General features: G+C 37.7%; 1 long non-coding RNA gene across 1 annotated transcript; it reads right to left on the bottom strand.

Annotated features, from left to right (window-relative positions):
- Positions 1-13897: 13897 nt before the first annotated feature.
- Positions 13898-26578, bottom strand: LOC124172422. The gene is made up of 3 exons (XR_006868162.1): positions 26484-26578; positions 19906-20003; positions 13898-13970 (listed from the first exon to the last, which is right to left on the bottom strand). It is a non-coding gene; the product is annotated as an uncharacterized LOC124172422 (long non-coding RNA).
- Between the last annotated feature and the right edge of the window lie 1395 nt (positions 26579-27973).

Raw genomic sequence — 27973 nt, 5'->3', positions numbered from 1 at the left:
AAAAGTATCGCACAGAAAAGCGAGAGTGAGCGATGCAGAGGTTCACTCCGATTATTCCGAATACGCCGCCAGGTCGGAAGACGGTAAGCCGCAGCGGCTGACTGGTTTTCGGCGCCAACGTACTGCGGACTACGTATACAGCAAGCTGAAACTTCTGAGTCAAGGCATTAATTGACTTTAACAACGATATTATTACATGGGTTTCATGATTGCACCTTCTGTCGGCAGATTTCTGAACTCAATGGCCTCGACAGCTCTGTAACCGAAACTACTCGACTCGACATTCGTAACACTACTCGAAACACTCGAATGGAGTACCAGCTGCTCGACTCGTCTCGAATTTTTTAGTACTCCCACATCCCTAGAACAAACCAATGCAAATGTCACCTTATGGCCATTCATTTTCCATTCTCCTGATTATTCCGGGATGCCTTCCGGTGTTAACCGCAGTTTTGTCGCACCCAATTGCTTGTAGTCCATCGATATTGATCATTTCCTCCGCTAGAAAGTTCAAGATAAAATCTTAGAGGTCAATAGCTTTGCTGACACATCGAGCATGTGACTTGCGTTCAGTATCTTGAACCGTGCTCTTGAGCGAGAGTTACATGCTCCTGAACAATTTTTTTCGCTTTCACTGAAATAAGAGTTTGAAATAAGTTAAATGAAATAAGAGTTTCCTCCCGTCAAAGTTAACCGCTTGCAGTTAAACACCTCCCACATTCCTCTGCACAGAAATGCGCAATCTTTCTCTTTCCCTTATGACTTTTTTCTTGTTTTTGACAAGTAAATAGTGTACTTGAGTAACCAATCTGATTTCTACTAGGAGCGCATATACAAGTGCTGCAGCAGAACGGTTAGATATACATAATCGTACACAGGCTTAGGCTATTTCAATATTGTAACCCATTCACACTATCTCACCCACACTTTCTCATTCCATTGGTTTCGAAACCTTCCATCTACATAATACCTTGGGAGCCACCTCTAGGGTGTTTGGCAGGGGGTGATCAATCACCAGTATGCAGCATGCATTTGGACTCCCACATGCACACCACACAGTACAAAAAACGTCACGCATACTAACAAATTACACTACTATATGCTGTTGGAAATAATAATGAAATTAAGAAACATGCATTACATTTACATAGGTTAGTTGGCTTCACCAAAAGTCATACAATCTATTTATGAGTTCTATCGCTGCCGTTATAATCTCTTAGTGTTCGTGGGAAAAATTATATTCTGATTCTGTCTCTTCTACAATCTATCTCTCTTATTTTATTTATATGATCTGATCTTCCGTAGTACGTTTGCGCCCGCAAGATATGGTTGACTTCGTTAGAGAAGACAGTGCTCTTGAATTTATCTATAAGGTAGAGTCTAGTTTTCAATTTACGGTCCGACAGAGATTCCCATCCGAGTTTATATAAGAGGTCAGTTACACTAGCAAGACTATCGTAACGACCTTTCACGTACCTGGCAGCTCTTCTTTGCACGCGTTCTAACTCTGTTTTTAAGCCTTTTTCGTGAGGGTCCCAAACACTGGTAGCGTATTCCAAATGTGGTCTAACGAGGGAAAAGTAGCTTACTTCTCTCACTTTGTCGTTGCACTTTCCTAATATGCTTTTCACAAAACCCATTTTACGATTAGTTTGACCGGTTATTTCTCGAATATGTTTATTTCACGATAGATCATTATTGAGTCTAACTCCGAGATATCTCACGGAATCAACGGTCTCTAATTGGGTACCCCAAATTATATGGCTACGTTTTAGGGAGTTCTCCTCCTATCTTATTCAGAAATTCATTACGACGCATTTTTTTAAAATTTAATTCTAACTGCCAACCTTGGGTTGAGGAAGAGGGAGAGGGGGAAGGTATTGAGAATGGGCGGTGTTACAGAAGTTAAATGGACCGACACCGTCACAATGGAGAACAGTTAATATAATAGAAGAAGTACCATTCATCAGAAGTGAAAAAAATTCTTATTATCTCCAGCGTAAATGTGAAATTAACTCAAAATATTGTGAACAAAATTTTTGCGTGATGATTTTCACTGACATTGTAGTCAGCAAAACTTCTGTCGCCAAAATCCAACGGACGCGGTGGAAACCCGAAGAAAATGCAGAGATCGACTGATCAATGCCGCGAGAATCTTTGAACCTACATTTTTAAGTGGAATTAAATTTCAGGCCAATATATCGGCACCTTGAGCATCTAAGGATAAATAAGAAACAGCCATCAAAATGTTAAGTAGCATTAATGAGACACCCAAATAGGAAATTCTAAGGTAATTTTAACTCCGTGATAGTAACTAATGTGTAAAATTAGCCATGAAATATAGGCAAATGCAGATGTAAACATGGCGAAAACAATAAGCATATACTTACTTGAGTCATATTAGCACGAAAAAATTCTCTGTTTACATTGCATTCCAATGTAGATGTAGATGTCAATGTATGCGACGCATTAATAGTGGCCTTTTTCAATATTTCGTCCTCTCGAGTTTGAATGTTGTCCCTCCATTCCCCTGACTTCTCATCATACCAAATGTTCCGAGCCTCGTTGTAGAAGTTTTCAAGCACATTCTCCTCTCCCGAGTGCGCCAATTTCTTCAGCACATCCCTTTCGGATTTAAAAAGTAGATGGTGTATCGGCAGCTGGGACCACCTGCTCGCGCTAGGACCGAAGGAATTTATTAGTTTCTTCTCCAATTCCATACGATCTTTATAATTGTCAACGCAGGTGTCCTGGGTCCGTGAGAATTGATCCGTAATCTCTATACTCTGGAATTCCCCGTCCCTGGAAGGAAGTAGTAGTTGTTTAGTAAATCTTTTTTTACATTTCCGCAGGTGAAATATACTTTTGAATATATAATCTATAGCATTATATGGATTACCTTTGAATTGGGACTCATAATGACTGCGGCTATTCTCTTATGTGTTCCTATGCATTTTTTTCCTGACCTATGAATTTATTTATGCATATATTGTGACCAACAGGCGAATGATAATAAAAAACCTTCACGTTACTCTTAAAAACCTAAATTTGTAATGGCTGAAGTTACAGGTTTATACGCTAATAATATATTGCAGTGCATCATGTACCGTCTTCCTAAATGCTGTTTATTTAGTGACTGAGTGTGTTCTACTTAGACATTATTCAACCTAAAACAATGTTGTCATTCTAGATGACTTAAACATTGGTATTCTCAGAATCAACTACGAAACCTCCTATCTAAATAAACTTCATTTTTAGTATTAACCTACATTTAGTCCCTTTTTAACCCACTCATCACGCTTTATCTAGTCTTACTCTCTTAGATCTCTGCATAGTTGTTCATTTATGCTCGCACGAGGGTGACGTGCCTAGCGAACGCTACGTCGAACTTTCACTCTTGTTAACCCTCTCTCAACCCTGATATCTGCCACCATGCCGAGGCCCGGCCTGAAGAAGAACTTGGACCGAGAACATGATGATGTTAAGTCCATGGTCGATGGAATAATGAAGACCCTGTCTTCTTTCGAAGAAGATCTGGAGAAGGCGAATAAAGAGAAAACGCCAAAAAAGCAGGAAAGCCTGACTGCGCTGGAGAAGAAATTTGTAGCCTTCAAGACGTTGAACTATTTGCAGCATGTCACGGAAAAAATTGAGAAATTGGAGAAGAAGTCTGAGGACTTTGACAATAGTCCTGACGCTTTTGAGGAGTACTCAATATGGAACTGCCTATTGATTCATGGAATAAAGGAGGATGACCGAGAAGACTGACTGAAGGTGGCTGGGGACTTCTTCTCGATTAAGCTGAGGGTAAAAGTTGTCAACCCAATCCTTCTTGCGCGGGCACACAGGATTGGCCCACACCGTACCTCGAACGATTCCTCGAGGCCCATCATAGTGAGATTACTTTCATATCAGGAGAGAGTTAAGTGTGGAGAGTGAAGAGGAATCTCAAGGTGACGGGCTCCCTAATTACGGAGTCTCTCAGTGCTATCCACAAGAGGATTCTACACGAAGCGAAAAGCTGGGTAGGGAGCCGTAATGTTTGGACCCAAGATGGAAAAATAGTCATCTTACGAGAAAACGGGTCGAGAGATTTCAGAACTCAAATAAAATTCAAATGGAAAAAGGAGGTTAAACTTTTTTCATCAACCGATGACGGATCTTTTCTCTAAGTTGTGAGGGTTGAGCTAACAGGCAAGAGAAAGGGTACTTTCCTGATTCTCTATCCCGGCAGTCCTTCTCAATTTAAAACATGATTCCTGGAGCATTATCTTATTGAGTGAGTTCCAAGTCATCTCTGTTCCTGACGGCCTGCACTCCCATCCCTGTTCATGAATGTCCAGTCAGCCCTGTTCCAGTCTCATCGTTGTTCGTCTCGAGCCACACCGCTGACCCGGCTTCATCTTTCCATCGGAATATCCTCGTGCTCCCCAATTTTTAGTGTCCCCAAGTGTCAATAAGTTTTTCCCTTATGTAATCTTGCCCTATCGAAGGGTAAAATTGTGTTATCTAAGTAAGTGTTAGGGCTTACTAAGTGTCTTTGTGTTAAATAAGGCAATCTACTTTACTGTAAATAACTCATAAGTGTGCGTGTGTTCCTAAGTGTTTTTCCATTCCATTTTCGAGTTTTACTCTACTTGTATATTTTCTATGCCAACATTTCCTTTGTCAGTGTACGGTTACATTATCATTGCAGAATTTGAATAATTCCAATAGTGACACATTTCACTCGCCCTCTCCCGTAATCGGTCAGATTTCGCTTCCAGCCACTGCTGCGATAATCAGCATTCCCTCAACAACTACAACACCCACAATGCATCTCATGCAGGTCTCAATATATTCCACCTCCGAGCGACTCACAGTTCAATCCTCTAGATGAACCTTTTGTCCCTTCCCTGACTCCAACCGCTACGGTCTGTGCTACGGTAACATTCCACAGCTCATTCCTTATCTCGGCGAAATTCCCCCCTACCACATGAAATCCCTCTTAACCAATCATTTTTACCTGCTCCTGTCCCAATCCCCGTGAACGCACTGACAACCATGTGATGAGTCCATTGATAACAACTGATATGTCCATTACACGGCCGAGTCGGCTAGTCGTGTAGCGAGTAGCATATTTGAGCACTGTAGGTCTTTTTTAGAGTAGAGAGCAGGGCAGAGTGTAGATATAGTAGTGGGTTGAAAAATAAAGGGGTAAGTTCAAAACTTTTCACAGACAAAAATTCTTCCAGAAATGAGAATAGAGTAGTAGAAAGAAAAATCGGCGTTTCAGGTATTACATTTAAGCACGAAAAGCGTTAGTCGAGCAATACGTTCAAAGGCAGTCAAGGCTCAATTCATATTGATAGTGAGACAATAAGACATGCATTTCCATTTATCAGCGGTATAGAGCCTGTGAATAGTCTATTCGACAAAAGCAAATCAGAATTATTACCGAATCGCAATAATACTGCTTCCGAAGTATTAATCGTGGCTGTGGTTAATTGCCGTAGTTTAAGAAATAAGATTCCCGAATTCCACCATTTAATTCATAGTACGAAGTGTAACGTCATTTTTGGAACAGAAAGTTGGCTAACAGATGATGATTCAGACAATGAGATCTTCCCAAAATCGTTCATTGTTTATCGGAAAGATAGAATTAATCGAGTTGGGGGCGGAGTTTTTATAGCTGCAATGAATTCAATCGTCAGCCAAGCGATAACCGTAACTGAGACCAGCGTTGAATCTGTGTGGTGTTTAATTAAATGTCCAAAATTCAAAACTATTTTATTATGTTCGTATTACAGACCTACTAACTCAGATATAACGTCAATGTTGGATTTTCAAAATCAAATAAACAGCGTAGCATCCAAGTATCCTGAAAGAAACTTGATTGTAGGTGGAGATTTCAACATACCTTCTATAAATTGGGAGACTTATAGCTTCATTCCTGGTGGGAGGGATAAAGTGATCTGCGAGGCTTTATTACACACATTTACATCTAATTCATTGTTTCAAATAGCATCCACACCAAACAGAGGAGAAAATATTCTTGATTTATTAGCGACAAATATACCACATCAGGTAGTAAACGTTGGCACTGTCGAAGGAATTAGTGACCACAGGGTAGTAACTGCAAAGTTTTCTCTAAATACCGCTGTAAACTTTAAAAAAGAGCGTAAAGTTTTCATTTTTAAAGGGCTGATTTTGATGGGTTTAAGAGTCATCTGATTAATGCTTTCCCCGAGTTTCAAGAATAAGTATTAAAGTCAAATGTAGAGAATGCTTGGAATAGTTTTCTTTCGCTCGTGACTTCGGGAATAAATAGCTACATCCCTAGTAAAACAGTAAAAGAAGGCAGCGAACCGAGATGGTACGACGCGGAAGTGAGAAGATCATTGAGGCGACAGAGAGCGTGTCATGCAAAAATGAAAAAAGTGAGCACGGATTTATCCGCTAATGAACGCGAGCTAATAATTAAAAAATATAGGATGACTAAAGCCGCCACGAAGGAAGCGTTCAGAAATGCGTTCACGAATTTTAAAAGAAAAACACTTGTAGAGCAGTTACAGGATAACCCAAAAGCATTTTGGTCATATGTTAGGGAAGTTCAAGGTAAACGATCTACCGCATGTTCGCTGAGAAACGACAATGGAGATGTGTTGACAAGCAGTTACGATAAAGCCAATTTATTAAATTCCTACTTCTAGAGCGTGTTCACGGAGCCTTCCGAAAACTCACCCGAGACCGATGACAATCCCTGTATACATAAGATGCCAGCTATTGACATTAGTACGCTCGAAATAGAAAATATATTGAAATCGCTTAGTCCAAATAAATCACCTGGTCCAGACGAAATCCCTTCTCGCGTATATAAAGAACTAGCCTCAGAAATTGCCCCTTACTTGCAGTTAATATTCAGTAAATCCATCAAGCAACACGAAGTACCTAATGACTGGAAAATCGCTAATGTAACGCCAATATTTAAAAGTGGAGACAAGGAACAGCCATCTAATTACAGGCCGATATCTTTAACGTCCATCTCTTGCAAAGTCCTTGAACACATCGTAGTCAGATCGGTAATGAAACACCTAGGCGTGCAAAACTTATTAATGGGAGCTCAACATGGATTCAGGAAAAGCAGATCGTGCGAAACTAAGTTAGCGCTTTTCGCCCACGATATTTTAGTCTACGGGGAAGACAACATTCTAGTAGACGCGATTTTTCTTAATTTCAAAAAGGCATTTGATAAAGTACCCCACGGAAAGTTAATAATAAAACGGAAATCTTATGGTCTAGACGAAGATGTAATTTCCTGGATTAGAGAATTTCTGAGCGACCGCGTCCAAAGAGTAGTATTAGACGGTGCAGTCTCCAATGACGTTAGAGTCACTTCTGGCGTTCCTCAGGGTAGTGTCATAGACCCACTCCTATTCCTTCTTTATATAAACGACATTGGCGAAGTAGTACACAGTAAGTTACGATTATTTGCAGACGACGCTGTAGTTTACAGAGAAATCCGTTCCAGCAAAGATATGGATGAACTAACGAATGACCTTGCTGCTATCCAAGCTTGGTGCGATGCTTGGCAGTTGGAATTAAATTTGGAAAAATGCGTCGTAATGAATTTCTGGAAGAAGAATAACTCCCTACAGGGTAACTATATCATTCAAGGCACCCAATTAAATGCAGTTGAATCCGTGAAATATCTAGGCGTTAGACTCAATAATGATGTATCGTGGAATAAACATATTCGAGAAATAACCGGTCAAGCTAATCGTAAAATGGGTTTTGTTAAAAGAATATTAGGAAAGTGCGACGACAAAGTGAGAAAAATTAGCTACTTTTCCCTCGTTAGACCACATTTGGAATACGCTGCCAGTGTTTGGGACCCTCATGAAAAAGGCTTAATAACAGAGTTAGAACGCGTGCAAAGAAGAGCTGCCAGGTATGTGAAAGGTCGTTACGATAGTCTTGTTAGTGTAACTGACCTCTTAGATAAACTCGGATGGGAATCTCTGTCGGACCGTAGATTGAAAAATAGACTAAACCTTTTAGATAAATTCAAGAGCAGTGTCTTTTCTGACGAAGTTAACCATATCTTGCGGACGCCAACGTACTACGGAAGAGCAGATCATATAAATAAAATAAGAGAGATAGATTGCAGAACAGACAGATTCCGAATGTCATTTTTTCCACGACCAATAAGAGATTATAACGGCAGCAATAGAACTCGTAAATAGATTGCATGACTTGTAGTGTAGCCTACTAACCTATGTAAAACTTAATGCATGTTTCTGAATTTCTATTCTATATTCTATTTCTAACAGAATGTAGTAGTATAGTTTGTTATTATACGGGACGTTTTTTTGGAGGGTGCGGTGTGCATGTTGGAGTCCAAATGCATGCTGCATGCTGGTGATTGATCACCCCCTGCCAAACACCCTAGAGGTGGCTCGCAGGGTATTATGTAGATGTAGATGAACCAACCCAAATCTCAATGCACCTTAATTCATTCCTTCACGCATAAACGAAAAACATTCTAATTGTTGCCAATTAACATCGAACATGTGTATACATATTCCAAAGGGAAGCTATTAGGAAACAAAGTGAAATGCTTTCCACGTTCTATTGAAATGATACACTTAAATGTACATAGTTTTCCTACGAAATAAGACGAGCTACGCCCACTTCTCTCTAACAAAAATGTACAAATCATATCCATGGCTGAAACATGGTTAAAGCCCTCCATGACATCTAAACTCGTTACACTCTTTTTCGCAATGATCGTGCTGGAAAATGCTGTGGTGACGTAGGAGTGAACGTAAGTAACCACTTAAAATGTAGAGTACTATCCACTATTTATTTAGAGACCACCTAATTTAGGTCATTTAGGTGACTTGGATACGGTAGTATCTGAGTATTCCACGGAATATGAACATATAATAAGAGTAGGAGGTTTTAACGCAAACTTTAATACAGGGGTGCACTCATAGACATTTAAACGGATTTTCACCGAAAACAATCTCAAAAATCTTACATCTAAATCTACATAATACCGTGCGAGCCACCTCTAGGGTGTTTGGCAGGGGGTGATAAATCACCAGCATGCAGCATGCATTTGGATTCCCACATGCACACCACGTGGTCCAAAAAACGTCACTCTTACTAAGAAGTTATACTACGATATGCTGTTAGAAATAAAAATAAAATTAAGAAATATGCATTAAGTTTTACATAGGTAAGTAGGCTACACTACAAGTCCTGCAATCTATTTCTGAGTTCTATCGCTGCCGTTATAATCTCTTAGTGATCATGGAAAAAATAATATTCTGAATCTGTCTCTTCTACAATCTATCTCTCTTATTTTATTTATATGATATGATCTTCTGTAGCATGTTGGCGTCCAAAAGATATGGTTAACTTCGTTAGAGAAAACAGTGCTCTTGAATTTATCAAAAAGGTTTAGTCTATTTTTCAATCTACGGTCCGACAGAGATTCCCGTCCGAGTTTATCTAATAGATCAGTTACACTAACAAGATTATCGTAACGACCTTTCACGTACCAGGCAGCTCTTCTTTGCACGCGTTCTAACTCTGTTTTTAAGCCTTTTTCGTGAGGGTCCCAAACACTGGCAGCGTATTCCAAATGTGGTCTAACGAGGGAAAAGTAGCTTACTTCTCTCACTTTGTCGTTGCACTTTCCTAATATACTTTTCACAAAACACATTTTACGATTAGTTTGACCGGTTATTTCTCGAATATGTTTATTTCACGATAGATCATTATTGAGTCTAACTCTAGATATTTCGCGCATTCAACAGTCTCTAATTGGGTGCCCTGAATTATATAGCTACGTTATAGGGAGTTGTTCTTCTTCCATCAATTCATTACGACGCATTTTTTCAAATAACTAAATTACGACGCATTACACTCGGTTGAAATTCTGGGGGCATTTCTAAATTTCCATAGCCTCGAATAAGTCGTTTGTTATAGAAACTATCTCGAGCTAACACCTGCGTTTCGTCGATAAAAATTTGATGTCCGATTCCCGAGTAAGCATGCACACATACGGATGAATTCTCAGTGTCAGGATGCAACATCGCCCGTTTGCGTTCTTTAATACGGGAATTCACGGAACGCCCTGCCTACCCGACGTAAGAGATCCCGCATGAGCACGGGATTCTATAAACGCCTTCCACGTCGAGGGGATGGAGTCGGTCCTTCGCTGAAGTAAGCAAGTTGCTCATGTTCTTGAATGAATTCATGTGTGGCAATGGATGAAAGCTTCCGAATATCCATTCAACCTGAAAATTTCCTTCACGTGATCCCATTGTTTCCTTTACAGCAACATCGCCAGAAAAACCACTTTGGCCTTACGAAGGAGTGTTTTCATGACCGATGCTTTCTGTTGCAGGTGATGGTGGGAGTACATGTGGAGGTTGGTAAATAAAATTGGTATTATTTGTATAACGAAAACTTTAATAGGTCACGCCACCCGTAGACTCGGAATAGAAAGATTTTGGACATCTATCATTTTATAAGTGCCCCAAGGGTAGCTTGAATTCAACCCATTTGATACACATAAATACCTGTGGATTATGAATACATGGAAATCCTTAATTATTTTAATTCATGGTCTCAAATTCATCCCAAACTATTATCAATAGAGTGAGATACTACAAATGGAACTATATGCAGGTATTATTGCAGAGATAGTTCTTTTTTTAATGTAAGGTGAAGGCAGAAGACACTTTGAAAAGAGGTTATTCAATTCCTGTTTGGACATATGCTATGAATTATAACGTATACTCTGAATGAATTGTGGAATTTTAGTAAGGTAATTCCTCGATAAAACTACCGCAGGTACTCGTCATTATGCATTAAAACTTTTGGGCCATGTCGCCGCTCCAATTTTTAGGTGGACCCAAAGTTTCCCGACCAACGCTGGTCGCTTTTTCAAGGTAATCTGATGAAGAAGACAATTTCATTTCTGTACGTATGGCACCGTGTCTGGGAGTTGGGGGAAGGGAGCGAGAGGTTGAAGAAGTGGGTTATCAAGTGTTCCTTCGGATTGCGAGTTGCCAAGTACGACTTATTCTATGGCCGGTGTCCCGGTTGAATTGTTATCTTGTTTTCTACTATGCTAAGGTATTGGGATACTAAAGGGGCCAGCCAGTCGAGATGAACCAGCCCGGATGAAGGATTGCGTATCGTTGTGGAATTCAGTCAAACGCCAGAGGATAGGTGCCTTCTGAGGTGTGCAGGGAAAAGGTGGCTGGATGATGTAGAGGATATCCTCAATACAAATAGGCGTAAGAAAATGGAAACTCCTTGTTTAGAATTGAGACATAAGTGGCGTAAAATGTCTGCTTCCTATAAAATCTCAGGACTCTAACTTAAGATATAGTGATAGCCACCAAAATATGGAACCAATATCCCAGAGTGAAGATGAATGTGCCGGAGGTAGCGGCAAGATGAAAGCCCGGTTAAGCAAGGATCACGAAGACTACAAAGTAAGGAATGGTATTGTGAGGATCCAGGACCCAAATATTCGATGCTGATAAGCTTATCCTCACCGCAATCACCGATTTAAGTGCCACTATCCGACAAAGCAGAACCTTATGAAGTCGATATGCAATGCGGCCGCTTAAAATAATTACTTGTTGCAGGTATTACTCTACATGCCCGCCATGGAAGAGTCAGAGAGGGATCTTATGAAATTTCCATTAGATATGGAAAAGAGAGTGGGCAACTTAAGCCTCAAATTTCATGCAAAGAAAACCAAGATATTGGTATTTTACATATCAGATTCTGATTCGTGACCCATTTCTAGTTAATGCTGCTGAAAGGTCACAATATCAGGGATGTACGATAGGTCCTCTTCCCTGATCAACTAAAATATTTGCCATGGTTAATGATCGTTATGTACCGACCAGTGGATACAAATTAAAATACTAAGGTTTCAAAGTAAAATGTAGAAGGTATGCTGAGGGAAACATGCACACAAATATGTGAAAATAACAAAGAAAGTTGGATAAATATCCCCGGATTACCCGCTAAGCTTTTATCCATGTCATCACCTTGGAATCCTCCGTACCAAATAGGGGTATTTTATGGAAGGAAAATCTGTCTTTTACTATAGTTTAGAATACATACTTCTTCTTTCATATTTTTTCGGAGGCTATTTTTATTTTATAAAGGTGAATTATAAACATCCAGACTCACCCATTGCTTGATGAAGGAGATGAAGGGCTTTCCTGGTGTTCAGCCTCTGACCCTTGGCCTATTGTCAGTGTATTTCCATCCACTACCTCCAAAGGGTGCTGATCGCTTTAAATATAAAATCATTTTCCACATTAGATGATTTCTCCTTGATTGTTTGAGTTGGCAGCTTAAAAATGATAAAAATCCTATATAAATGGACATTCAAAAATGAACATACGGCTGGGTAGGTCGAAAACTGACTCGTTTGGAATAAAATTCACCCTGTGCGAGAAATTTGTTCATTCAAATCAGGGTCTCAGGGTCTAATGTTTAAAAAATATAATATTAACCACTGCCGCTAGAGACTTGAAGTTAAACATTTCTTTTTCAGTCTTCAGTGGTCTCGAGAAGTCTTGACCTTTCGAAAAACCCGTCGAGATTCTCGGGTCCCCTCAGAAAATAAAATATTATACATTTTAATTATCTCTTTTTTATACTGAGAATAATTTAATGAAAATATCATTCAAATAGATGGTATATTTATTCAAAACCAATACATATTTTAAAAAAATTGATGTAGCTAGTTTAGGAAATACTATTTATTACTTATGTAACCAAAATTTATTGGTGATTATGATTTTTGTTACCTTAGTTATCATCCATAAACATTGGTAAAATATATGTAGTACTTCAGTGCTCCTTTTTTATTTTAAATTGAATTTTTCTATTTTATTATATTACTGACAAAATAAGCATTGGTGTAATCATTTAGATAAAATTAAATTATATATCTAATTATACATGGGTAAGGATAAAGGGGCAGGACTTTTCGAGACTGGAGTGGTCTTTAGTCCCATGGGTGACTCTCGCCGCACCGAGAGTCTTGTCGACAACGGCGAGAGATTCAAGTCTCGTCTGGACCACCGAGACGAGACTCTCACAGATCACCATTTAAAACCCTACGTAGGATGCGATACTCTTTTGATGTGAAGTATTACAATACGACGGAATAATTTGTTTTAAATGTGCTGAGATTTTTCCATTAATCGAAATATGCACTAGATTGAAACCTTTCATCCATTTCAACCGCCATTCATTCCTAATATGAATCAGTTACTGCAGAAAGTCGTCATTTCCAAGTTGGACGATTTTACTTTTTTATTTAAGTTGTTCCCAGGTGAAAGAATCAGCGTTTCCTACTGAAAAGAAAACATTTTATGGAAACATATACTTGGTTTTATTGGCATGCGTATTTCCTTTTAGTAGGAAGCGTTGCGTCTTGCGCGTAGTAACAAATTAGTTAAAAAAGATTAATTATCAAACTTGGACATGTTTTTCTGCAGTTAGCGATTGATGGGAGGATTTAAAGGAAAAATAAAAGCTATTAGAAAAATTAACTCTAGGATGTTAGAAAAAACGTCTTATAAATATTATCATAGATTTCATTTATCCCATTCCATTGTCTTGGCTCAACTCTCATGCCGACAATTTGTTCCTTCTCTGTGCTCTGAGGTGTATTTTTGATTCAGCAATTCCCTAGTGCAACAGTGCGAGCTCTGTGTTAAACGATACAAAGTAGCGTAAGCTGTAAAAAGTGCTCTCATACGTACCGATCATCCTGTCTGCTTGTTTTTGATGCTGATGTATCAGCCATTAAGGAGGTTGGGTAGTCTTGAATCAGCACATCCAGCTCACGTAGGCTCGTGTCTAGAGACACAACATCCTCCAGGTCTTCCTGGGACGCCAGGGGAGCAAGCCCTGATTTCAGCATGGCAAAACTCCTTGATCGAGAGAAAAGTATTCGTTTTAGCTAAAAGGAGCTGAAGAGCACCGTGGAATCATTAAAGGTAGTAATCGCTGTGCGTTTCATCATGTTTGACCATTTCAATCCGTCCAAAGTGCTCAATTAATTCAGAAATTTTATCAAGCACATAACTATAATGCTGCCATAAATGCTTGTGTGCTAATTCCTGAATGTCAAAAAATAGAATAAAGTACTACTACAAGAGATAGTTAAGCACAACACACGCCAAGTGTTGAATAGCGTAAGCCAAGGGGGTATTCATGGATACTATGCAGAAAGATCGTATGGCTTGAGATCAGGAAAGAGTGAGTGAAAATATGTGCGATCCTATATGGTTTTGAAGGTTGGGCCATTTTAAGAAGTAATCAGAAAAGAACAGAGGCCTTGGAGACTTGGTGCTGAAAGATAATGCTGAAGATGAATTGGACGGATAGGGTGAGGAATAAGGAGGAAGGAGTTTATGTGGAAGAAAGAACACTAGAGATCGCTGTATACCGAAGAAGAACAAGGTGAATTGGCAACGGAATCAGAAACTGCAGTTCATAAGTGGGAAACATATAAGATGGATAAATTACTGGAAAAGTCTCCTGAGGAAGACTTGAGGACAAATATTGGAGTCAGGCGAAGAAGGATTCGGGGAAGAAAAGCTTCAAGGAGTTTGAAAAACTGGAGAGATATGGGAATGATGATGATCTGGAGTGGGTATACTAAACCTAGGATTGAAATACTATGCAGAGATCTATGTATTCACAATCATGAGAAATAGCATTGAAAGTTTATGCGTTTGATACATCACACCACCGTGAGAATAAGTTTCAGAGAACGCCCCTAATTCTACCTTATTTCTCCGCAACACATGTATCACTTCTATTTATTTACGCGAGTGGACACATTTGTAAGCCCATTTAAATAACCCCAGGTAGCACATTCAGAGAACATGCGGAAATCACTTATCGCAATATTATTGCATAAGTGTTTGAATACAAATTACTTAATCAAGACAATCAACCCAGAAAAAAATATTTTTTCAGCGAAGGCAACTTTTTTAAGATTTTATGATTGATAATTTAATAACACAGTTTCTTCAGTTTCCGATAAGTTAGTAACACAACTAACGCACTGATGTGTGGGCTTCTTTGTTGATGTTGGCGAAACTAACGTTTGTAATATTGATAATGTATTAGAGGGTGCCTTGTTTTGCCACTTTTTTAGGAGCGAATCGTTATACCGGGCAAAAGTTGCGTAAAAGGGTGGGTATTACAGACATGATTTTTTTAGAATCGGTTTACATCTTAGGTTCGCCATTTTGTCTTGAAATTTCGAAATTTTTATCAAAAAACGGAAAAAATGTAAATAATTTAAATTTCGTTTTATCAAACACTAATTTTTTCCAATGGTGCAAAACAATGGTCTTTCCTTGATATTTTAGAATACGTCAGCTCTATCCCTTTCAATTATCGAGAAAATGACATTTTATCACGAAAATAGTTTTGTGGGTAGGCAACCCGCAACACTCAGTCTCATTCTACGCAATGAATGCGATAAGAGACGCGAAATAGAGATTTTTTTCATTAAAAAACATTTAATTCATGTCTGAAGTTGTCAAGGGTAGTCTCTCCTGGACACGGGAGACCACCTTCCTCCATGTCTTCGATCGACGGAAGCAACGGCGGATTTTAGCATATTGATAAAACTCCTGGATCGAGTGAAAAGTATTAAAAGTGAATAAACAAATAAATAATTAAGTAATAAAAGTCAGCAAACAGGAGCTGAAGGACACTATAGAATCATTAAAAGTAGTAATCAGTGTGCATTTACCACTTCGTTCCGTCTATTGCTCACTAAATCAAAACATGTATCAAGTATTCAACGATATTGATGCCATAAATGCATGTGTGACAAATCTTAATTCACAACTAACAGGTTACAGTACCATTACCAGGGATAGCAGAGGCTCGAATGACGTCATGCGTCAAAATATTCAAGCTAAGGTTGCATTCGTGGCCAATGTGCTTGAGATCAGGAAGGAGTGAGTGGAAAAATGTTTTTATGTGGTCCTATATGGTTTAGAAAACTGGACTATCGGAGAAAGTGACCAGAAAAGAATAGTGGCCTTGGAGACTTGGTGCTGGAGATGAATGCTGAAGACGAATTGGACGGATGGGGCGAGGAATAAGGAGAAAGGAGATTATGTAGTAGAAAGACCACTAGAGATCGCTGTATGCCGAAGAAGAACAAGATGAATTGGCCACGTAGTTAGAAACAGTGGATAATATGTGGGATACATATTGGAAAGAGAAACTGATGGAAAATTGTCCAGACTAATGTATCATGTACTGCATTATTATGTTATTGGCATACATTTTTGTTAATTGATGGTGGCTCAATTCTGGTCCTATGGCCTTCGAGAAGACCTAAAGCTCTTTCTCTTTTTCATTGTATTAAGATGTAAAAAAACAAATGTAGGAGTAATAAATTATTATTGTTATTATTATTATTACTAAGACATGAGGACAAATATTTGAGTCAGATGAAGAAGGATTCGGGCAAGAAGAGCCCCAAGGAGGTTGAAAATCTTGAGAGATATGGGAATGATGATGAGCTGTAGTGGGCATACTAAACTTAGGATTGAAATACTATGCAGAGATCTATTTATTTACAATCATGAGAAATAGCATTAAAATTTATGTGTTTGATACATCACATCACCGTGAGAATAATTTTCATAAGGCGCCCCTAATTTTACCTTATTTCTTCGTTCTCATTTGTATCACTGCTATTCAATTACGCGAGTGGACACTTTTGTAAACCCATTTAAATGAACCCAAGGTAGCAAATCCAGAGAACAAGCGGAAAATCCCTTGTTCCAGCATTGGTTCACTTTGTACGAACGCAAATAATTGAATAAAGAAAATCGATGTATAAAACATATTGAAAAATACTTTACCCAGTGATTGCAATTTTTTACGATGTTATGGTCCATAATTTCATTACGCAATTTTTATAGTTTTCGAGATTTTTGTAACATCGACTGAAACACTGATATGTAGGCTTCTTTGTTGATGTTGGCGAACCTAACATTTGTAATATTTATGACTTATACGGTTGATACTATTTATTAGTTGTCTAGTAGAGTTGGGTTGATGCAATCGGGATAAAAGAATGCCCTTTTAAGTTAGAAGGAAGATATTTATGCGAAGAAAAATTTTTCCAAATTAATTTAATAATTAAGTTGTTAATGCATTAAAATAAACTATGGAATGCACAACGTAAACATTTATTTCTAACGTCATCGGTAAGCTTCTCGGAGTGAAACCTCAAACGCATATTCCATGGAAAAATTATTCAAAATATCAGCGGTTATATTTTACAAACAGCTCAGCTGAAAATAAAATTTTACGAGAATAAACTGGTTATTTCTCTGCACTTATAATAGTATTTAATTTTACTACAGCCGATGGACAATTAACAACTACCGTACAAAAGTATACTTTCAAGGATATCCCTACCATTGAATTGGCTAACAGAACACAGAGCTTATACATAAATTGAAGTATCACGGACGATGGGAAAACTCCAACGGCAATTACCGGCTAAATACTTGTGATTATGGGAGCATTTTTCACTTAACCCTTTATAACCCAGAGCTGCTTAAGAGAGAAATCAATTTTCAAGATTTTTCATTGTGAAAAGATGAAAATTTGGCAGTCTATCATAATTATCGAGGTAGATAATTATTTCGTCAACAAAATATGCACCACAAAATAATATGCAGTTTAGATATTTTCTCAAAAGAGCTCAAACTTCATAAGATTTTGATGTTGATTTGAACATTAGGTCATAATGGGTTAATGTAGTTAATTTCTCAGAGCAAAAATTAGCCACTTAAAAATAAAAGTCGGAGACTAAGTTCAAAAATTGTCAAACTAATTCGGCGGGACTGTGACCACGCTAAAAACTAAGATACAGCGTCTCCAGATATATAGAATCTCCTTGCCCATCGCAAACAGTGGCAATAGTTATGGAAGGTCGGCCATTTTGTGTAGTGCTTTCAAGTCTGTTGGATCTCATTCCGCCCAAGTATTGCGCGAATATCCTCCAGGATAGCATAACCCCATATTGGGTCACACTGTCAAGATGCGTCTCATGCAATATAGGTCAGGTTGAATAAGGGACGTGCGTGGAAAATCAATTAGTAAATCCAGAATCATACGATCAATTCATAAGTCCCAAATGATTGATTGCTTAAGCATTAGGTCAACAGGGATACATAAATCACACAATCATTCCCACCGTTCTTTTATCAACCGATTACTCCGTCACTTTCCGCATTCACCACTTTCATTCAATTAAAAGCGTGGAGTGACAATACAATGGCTCATAGAGGCCTTGGGTTGTTTCTGGATGGAAGAGGGTACAAAAGATTAGGGGTGCAGCTAGAAATTAAGGCCGGGGGGGGTGGTTTTGGTGCAACTAGTACCGGGGTGTTTGGGGGTTATGGAATACATAAGCAACTAAGAGAGAAGCAGCCTTTTATGTTCACTTTCACCTTCGGCCACGCCCAACCCACGAACCTTATTGCCATTGACCGACGTCACGGACGTGTGAACCTCGTGACTAATGCTAACAGAATCAGAACACACATTCATCCAGGGGAATAAATAGCCAAAATTTTCTCATAATGGCGGAAATGGGCATTAATTATTTAAGGGTTTATGCCCTAAATCTTCGACCTTATCAATAACGATGCTACAATAATTTTTTACCTTTTTTAAATTATATCGCTCCGCTGAAAGTTAATGGAAATGTTTGCATGGAAGTGTACAGTTATAAGTCCTGTAAAAAGATTGCTACGGTGGATGAATAATACGAATGATAAATACTCAACTCATCTACTTGAAGCTAATGCCGGGAAAGATATGGGACAAAGTCGTGGGATAAGCTACTTACATCTCAAAGAAAAGAGAAAGTTTGTTGTGAGACGCAGGTGTACCCAGATGTTCAGGGGCAGAAATCAGGAACTGTATATTGTCTGCATAAACCAATAAACAAATTATATACCAGCTTTTGCATTGAATGCATAGCTAGTGCAGGTTTATGAAGACGTCGCTATCTCGCAAATTTTCGAGTGCACCTCTTTGAGGGCATATTCATAGTTTTTCCCATTTGTAAATTAATTTTTAATCGATATAGCTATAAAATTGCACTTGAATCAACATTTTATCCATTATTTCTGCAAAATGATGCAACGCATTTCTTAGAGTCCCTTACTAAGCTTCGTAGATGAACATAACGTAAGTATTAGTGTACGGCGATACTTGGTTGAAAATTTTGATGTTCTTGAGAACAAAGAACGAATGGTATACTTCCACTCTATTTTATTTTATTTAAAGGAAAACCGACCGTAATATATATGTAACGTACGTAGAACTAAGTAAGGCCAAATTGTGCCTTTGTACTGACACTACGTGTCGAAACCTGGATTGCATTCATTCAAATAAAATAGTTTGGAATTTTACCATCCATTTTTCATTCCCATAGTAGATGAACCCAGGAGCCTCCTACAAATACGCACATTCGATGTGTTACTGGGAGAAAAGTCGTATTTCCATGATTGGAAGCATTAAATTCGTGGGCAAGACATATTGCACCAGGAAGGCAAATGCAACAAAGCGAGAAAAGAATCCAGGTGACTAATACGAGAGATTTTTATATGCTTCAGCCCATATTCTCCTCGTAAAAATCATTCAGTATTAGTCCATTCCAAAAACTTGCTAAAACGCAGAGAAAAGTCTTCTTTGAATATTACTAAGGAAACTTTTCTATTCTCTCAATAAATGGCATATAAATTAGCTCCAGTGCAGGAACATTAAAATATCACAGAAATTATTTAGTATTGGAATTATACTCACAGCGAAATTGGACCTCGAAAATGAAAAGGCAGGCTTATTCGGAAGTTGTCTTCTGGCTTGCTGTCTGCAAGGAGCGTCTAAACAGCGTCTTCCCTGGCCTGAAAGTAAACGAAGAATTATCTTACACTCATTTCTAATATTTTGTATCACATACTTTTTGTCCTGTCAACCTAACTTGTCCTGATATCCCGATATTGATGTTTAAGCACACAGTATCAACATATATATATTTCTTCATTTTTTCTTTACTCAAGCAAGCTTTACTCATTCCTAACATCAATTTCCGTAATCCTTACTTCAATTTAAATTGTTTTGCAGCAAACATTTGTTTACTTTAAATGCTGATTTGAACATGGGGACGGCAGAAGTTATTTTTAAAAACAAATATTCCACATAGAGAAATACAATTTTTAGAGTTAATGATAAAAGCAACGGTAAATCGAAGGATTCTATTAAGTGTAACTAACAAAGTTATACAAACATACTATACACATTGCAGACATGATCTTAATTGAACCTATAATTATTGCAGCGCCTCCGTGAGATTTAAATGGCTACTTTTAGAATCAAATATTAAATTTGTATTTTTTTCTATATTATTCAATATACTGTTCCAATCATGGTAAAAGGGTTGTAGTATTGTACTGTCATCCAATATTGAACTCCTCTCAAAATTTCAGTGCCCCAGCCAATCAGGGAGAGGTATTAATTTGATGGAAATTCAAAAGAGAAAGCGAGTAAAATATCACAGGGTAATAATAAAAATCTTCGATAATGTCTATCCTTTATCAACGCATACGAATAACTACACATGCAATGTGATTTGTTTGTCCTGAACGGTAACAAACTGAACGACTTTCATACTTTTTATCATAGACTAGGAACAATTTCTCTCAATAAAATCAACCATTTGTAAGAATTGTATAACACCAAACTCATTAACAAAGAAAAAGGCTTCATAGAGTCGCTTATCTGATTACTTGTAATTAAAAGCACAACCCAAAAATCTAGTTCAAACATAAACCAAATTTACTCATAAACAACACTTCTTGATAAATCAAACTTCCATTCCACCGACATTAAATAGGGGTCTAAAATATTTTCAAACAGTTGATACTAAAATATCATTTAGGATTACAACATTTTTAATGAGGCTTTGATGTATAGCAGTAGTTGAGAAGGGCAACATCCGTTTGTGAACCATCACCAATAGACATGCCAGTTCTGAATTCTCGCTGAAAGGTGCATGTCAAAGCAATCAATTTCGTTCGTGTGTTTTATCTCGGAGACACTATTATCAATTTTTGCCAAATTAGTATGAAAAAGTATTGTCCAATTGCTGATTACTGACTCTTCAGTCTTAATTAATGAATGGGTTGATTAAAAATAAATTAATTTCAATGATAGATATACTTATTGGATAAATTGAGCCGAATGCAACCAATGAAGATGAGTGGAAGAAGCAAAGGACCACCTTTTATGATTGGCATTTGCAATATGAAATTTGTGCACAAAGTATAATGCAGTTACAATACTTGTTTCAGCCGACAGAGCATGCGGGAACATCGATAATTGCATGGAAATGAATATGGGAATATTAATGCCAAATATGTTATAAAAAATCAAGTGATACCCTTTTTACAATATCTAAATAGAAGATGTGAAACAGGCTTTAAAATCCAGTTACTCTAGATACCATATTATGTCAATGTTTCCACAAAATTTGTGAACACTTTTTAGTATAAAATCCATCAATACAGTCAAAGCGCCTTTTAGTGTTTATATGTAACTAAAAAAGGCATTCTAAGCAGGTACCAGCATTGTGTTACAACTGGAAATATGTCTGTAATAAGAATATATCTAAATGTTCTAAAAATAATTGTTGAAAATGTGACTTTGCTATTAATGAGTAACAAGACGTGGGTAAGATAATAATCCATTGGTGAGGAATAAAGTAGTACCTAGATCGTAATATTGGCCTTGTTTTAGTGAGGGTGAAATTATTAGGTAAAGCCAGATTTACGATGAGGACATAATATTAGTAAACGGTTAATTTTACAACCAACTTGACAGAAAATAAAATTTCACGAGTGTTAACTTGTCATTATACTGAGACTTAATTTTATTTTATCTAATGGATATAAGGAGCTTATACATAAATACAAGTATCGCCAAGGATGGGAAAACTGCGATGACAATCGCCGAAGAAATACTAGTTATTATAGAAGCATTTTTCACATAGTCTAGCGAATTTACTACACAAAACTTAGCCACTTCAAAATATCAAATGGAGGCCAAGTCCAAAAATTATAAAACTTATGTGGCGGAACTCTGACCATCCTAAAAACTAAGAAACAGCGTCTCCAGATATTTCAAACATCCTTGCTCATCGCAAACAGTGGCAATAGTTATGGAAGGTCGGCCATTTTGTGCAGTGCTATCAAGTCTGTTGGATATCATTCCACCACCGTATTGCGCAAATTTCCTCCAGGATAGCATAACCCCACATTGGGTCACACTGTCAAGATGCGCCTCATTCAAATATAGGTCAGATTGAATAAGGGATGTGTGTGGAAAATCAATTGGTAAATCTAGAATCACACGATCAATTCATAAGTCCCAAATGATGGTTAGCTTAAGCGATAGGTTTTCAAGGACAAAAAGAATGATCGCTCATTGACCCATCATTTTATAAATCACACGTCCATTCCCACTGTTCCTTAATCAACCGATTACTCCGTCACTTTACGTATTCACCACTTTCATTCAATTAAATGCCTGGAGTGACAATACAATGGCTCAAAGAGGCCTTGGGTTCTCCCTGGATGACAGAGGGTACAAGAGGTCACAGGCGCAGCTAGGAATTAAAGCTGAGGGGTTTTAGATGCAACTAATACCGGGGTGTTTGGGGGATATGGAATACCCACTAGGATAAGCGGTAGGTGCGAGATTAATTATTGTCGGAATTTTAAGATAAATAGTTCAAAATGGTGAGCTTTACAGATGTATGAGGAGTAAATATTAAACCTTTCACTATTCTATTAGCAATATCAATATCATTAAGTAAAATGGATTAAAGTAAAAAATTTCTCTGATCTTGGGGGTGGGGTTTATCCCCCAAAAACCACCCCTCGCTGCGCCTCTGTAAGAGATGCTTGCAGCGAAAGAAAAATGGTCGGGGAGGAAGTGGAAACTAAATTTATGCTATTTTTTTGAAAATCATCTGCAGATTAAATTAAAATGTTCAATCGGAGAAAAATCTCAATTAATTTTCAAAGCGCATGTCTGATTCACACACGAGATAAGCAGCCTTAAATATCCGCTTTTAGCTTCGACCACGCCAAGCCCACGAAACGTATTGCCATCGGCCGATGCCGCGGACGTGTGAACCTCGTGACTAATACTAACAGAATCAGAAAACGCATTCATCCCGTGGAATAAGTAGCCAAACGTTTCTCATAACGGCGGAAATAGGCATTAACTATTAGAGGGTTTATAACCTAAATGTTAACCTAATCAATTTAGATGCTCTATACATTTTTTACCTCGGAGCAAATTATATCGCTTTGCTGAAAGTCGAGGGAAATGTTTGCAAGGAAGTGTACGGGTATTAGTACTGTGAAAAGGTTGTTACTGTGGATGAATAATAAATTTTCATAGATTGAATATTTTAATTGGAAAATAGATTGATGAATAATAAATTTCCGTCAAAAAATGACTCGCTCCTCCGCGACCCAAGTTTTCAGGGGAGCGTCTGGAGCGAGGCGGGAAACGGGTGAGTGAAGTTTTCCGTGACATCACACCTTAACCTGTAGCGCTCCGTAGGAATAACGAACCGTCTGTGGCACTACGAAGCATTGGTTGCGCTCAACAGTCCGCACCTCAAGAATGCAAATGCAACAAAGCAAGAAAAGGTACCAGGTGACTAACATGAGGGATTTTTACTTACTTCAGCGCAATTCCTCCTCGCAAAAATCTTGAAATTTAATCCATACCAAAAACTTGGTAAAACACAGAAAAAATCCTTCTTTAAATATTAATAAGGGAACTTTTCTATTCTCATAATTAATAGCATATAAAGGAGCTCAATGTCAGGGGCATTAATGTATCGCAAAAATCGCTTAGTATCGAAATTATACTCACAGTGAAATTGGACCTCGCAAATGAAAAAGGCGGGCTTATTCAGAAGTTGTCTTCTTGCTTGCTGTCTGAGAGGAGCGCCTTAAAAGCGTCTTCTTCGGTTTGAAAGAAAGAGCAGGATTATCTCAAACTCATTCCTAATACTTCGTATCATCTGCTATTTAATAATAGGTACTCAAAGTGGAGGCAATCGCAGATAGCATGAGATTGACACGTTATCAGAGTGGCACGAGACGATAAATTCGCTGTTGGCGTCTTTTGGGGCGGTTGCAATAATGTTCACCATTGCCGAAACGAAGGCATTTCTCTTGGAAGAGGCGTTGCCTCAGAAAACACAGATAACACTGGCCAACAAAAAAATTTGCTTAAAAAGCTTTTTATTTTAATAACTGATCTTTATAGATTTTGATGTGCCGAATCCACACCTGGCCTTAGTTTTTTTGTGTCACCCATAGTTTCCAAGCAATATGTATTTTAATATTTAGTATAATACCCCTATAAGAAATATAGGGAAATCAATGAAACGCTGCGTTACATTGTGAAATTATTTGTATTTTCTGTTCACCACATTGTGATAAAATTGTTTGTATTTACTACAGCGTAGTAATACAGAGTTGACTTGTCAACTGGAATTGGTCTACATTTCTTTCCTTCTTTTCCCTGAAGCTTCCTGTGAAGCATTTTCTGCAGTGAATTGCTTGCTGAACTTCTCGGTGAAGTATAAACAGTAACATTCCATTATCTTCGTTCATTAGACCTACTTTATCCATTTTATCATAACTTTAAAAAGTTGTTCAATTCTAAAAATATTGCTTTATTTCATAGTTCTCACTGAATGAAACATGTGAATAAATGTTTGGTGATACAACTTTAAAATCATCTTATTTGGATTCAGCAACTTAAAAAACACACGAATAAAATATTTTAAGTAAAAAAGTTTTTTCCGCTGTTGGCCTGTTTCATTGACGAATGGAATCGTATTAAGCACTGTCTTTCAATTAAAAGCATGTCGTGGCATTACGATCTCCCCTAGAGGTCGTGGGTTATCATTGGAAGAGAGATAGTGCTAGCGACGATTTCAGCAAGAAAAAAGGGACTACGAGGAAGTTTAATGTATATATAGGCTATCCTTAACTTGAAATTATCTGCAGATTAAACTGTAATGCTCGATAGGAGAAAGTACTAAAAATTCTAAATTCGTTTTAAATATTTCAAACATAAAAGGTATGAATGAAACCAGTTAGAGGAAAATTTTAAGAGCTCATATCCGATTTTTACTCGAGATAAGCAGCCTGAAATGTGCGATATGAGCTTCGGCCACACGCAGACGACGAGCCGTATCTCTATTGGCTGACGCCGCGTGACGTGTGAAAATCTTGATTGCCTCGTGACTAAAGCTTAGAGATTCAGGGCACGTGTTCATCTCGTGGAATAAGTTGGCAAATGTTTCTCAAAATGGCGGAACCATGCAATTATTTTGTTACGGTTGATTCCCTAAGTCTTCGGGTTAATAAATAGAGAATTTTTATATATTTTTAACTCGGATTAAACAATATCGCTCCGCTAAAAATCGAGGAAAAATATGCAAGAGCATAGTTATTAGTACTGTGAGTAAGTTGTTATGGTGGATGAATAATGCGAATAATAAATGCTGAATTCTTCCACTTGCAGATAATGCCGGGAAAGTTATGGGAAATGTTGGATAAGCTACATCTCAAAGAAAGGAGAAAGATAGTTGCTTGGTTGAGATGATCCCCGATTTTCATGAGCGGAAATCGGGATATACATAACGTATGCATAAAAGACAAAAGAAAATTATATTCCTACGAAGACATTGAATGCATAATACGTTTGGATCTTGCTAACGTTCTTGTGAACTGCTTTGTGGGAATATTTATGGTTGTCCCCATTTAAAAATTCATATTTAATCGATATAGTGATAAAATTGCATTTGAATCAACATTTCATCCATTATGTCTAAAATATGATGCAAAGGCATTCCTTCAAATTCCTTACTAAGCTTCGAAGATGATTCCTGGATCCTGCTTGGACATTCACTGTGTTACTGGAAGATAGGTCGTCCTTCCATGGTTGGAAGCACTACATTCGTGGGCAAGATTTAATTTACCAGGAAGGCAAATGCAACGAAGGAAGAAAATATTCAAGGGGACAAATGAGAGGGATATATCGGTATCTTCTGTTAAAAATAGAAATATATTGGGATTGAGGAGAAACAGATTATGACTTACTACAGCCCAATTTATCATCTGAAATATCATTATGTATTCGTACAATAACTTTGTGAAACGCAGAGAACCGCCTTCTTTTAATATTACCAAGAGAACTTTTCTATTCTCCTAATTAATGGCATATAGTCATCACAGAGGCAGGGATATTAAAGTATCACAGAGTTCACATAGTATCGGTATTATACTCACAGTTAAAATTGGATCTAGCAAATGAAAATCCAGGCTTATTCAGAAGTTGTCTTCTAGCTGACTGTCTCCAAGATGCGTCTTCAAGGTACGTCTTAATGGCGTCGTCTTCGGTTAGAAAGTAAGCACAGGATTATCTCACACTCGTTCCCAAAACTGTGTTTTATCTGCTGTTTATCTAAAGGTACTCGAAATAATGGCAATCGAAGATAGCATGATATTCACACGTTATCAGCATGGCGTCAGACGATAAATTCGTTTTCGGTGATTTTAGTGGCAGTGGGTCTAAGGTCCACAATTTCCAAACCGTAGGAATTTTCCTTGGAAGAGGTTCCGACGAAGCAAACACAGATAATTGACGTCTTATCTCCGAAGGATTTATAGGAGCTAAAAATGGGTGCAGTGGTGAAAATGGATTCGATGAAATTCAAGTTTGAGGTGACTACGAGATTTCTAATAATAAAAATTGCCGGTTTGAGCCCTAACAAATGACTGCTATGAATGATAGTCCAGAACAATTATATTCTTGCGTATATCTTTTAATAAAGATCAATTTTTGTCACGAGGTGAATCTAAGGGTCTTAGGTAAGGCACGATAGCTGTTATTTGACGGATGTGAATAAAGGAAGATCTGATTGTATCTTTTTTCCAATTCAATGACGTTCTCCCATCTTGCTTAACCATAGATGCAGATGGTCATTTGAAGTTTTTATTTATTTATTTATCTATCATGTTCGCCCAACTAATACATAATTGTAGGGTGAACAAACCGAGAATGTAACTACAGTAAACCAAATTGAAAATACATTGGTCACAGCCGCAAAAATAGTAACAATCATGATTAAAAAAATGCTGAAAAATATTAACTAAATACTATCGCACTCGTAAAACATATTTTTAACATCTTTAACAAAGCAGTCTTTCTTTTGATAAAAGTCTGGATTGTTGAAATTTTTGTCATGTGATGCATAAATCCTACCTGTTGACGTATTGGAGCAATAATTAGTTTTAACTCTTCATATGTAAAATGTTCTTTTCAACCAGCTATTAACATTTGGAACCACAATTCTTATTTCCTCCAGTAACTAGTAACATAGGCTCTTATTGATGACATCATTGAAACAGCAGATCCTTTATGATTCTTCCATTTTGCAGGGTTTGGAGAGCAAACACTTTTAACAAAGCGCTATAACAAGCATAATTTTCGAAAAGCGGATACACACGAGTTAATACAAAATATCGAAATGTAAAAAATCTCTTTTGAACCTGCTCTGGCATTACAATATGTTTCTATTAGTAGAAGTCTAAGTATTCATAGTTTGAAACTATCGCTAGCTCAGCGTCATATATTTCCATGGAATACTATTCCCTTTCTTTCTTGTAAGAAAGTGTATTTCTCGTTAATTCTCAAAAAAGATTATATTTTTCAATAGGGAACAATTTATTAATACCTCTAAACCGCCATGCAACGCAGTAGCCTCAGAAAGCTTCTT

Source organism: Ischnura elegans, assembly GCF_921293095.1.
Source record: "Ischnura elegans chromosome 13 unlocalized genomic scaffold, ioIscEleg1.1 SUPER_13_unloc_1, whole genome shotgun sequence".
NCBI lineage: Eukaryota > Metazoa > Arthropoda > Insecta > Odonata > Coenagrionidae > Ischnura > Ischnura elegans.
Note: the sequence above shows the minus strand (reverse complement) of the source record. Positions and strands in the feature narration are given on the sequence as shown.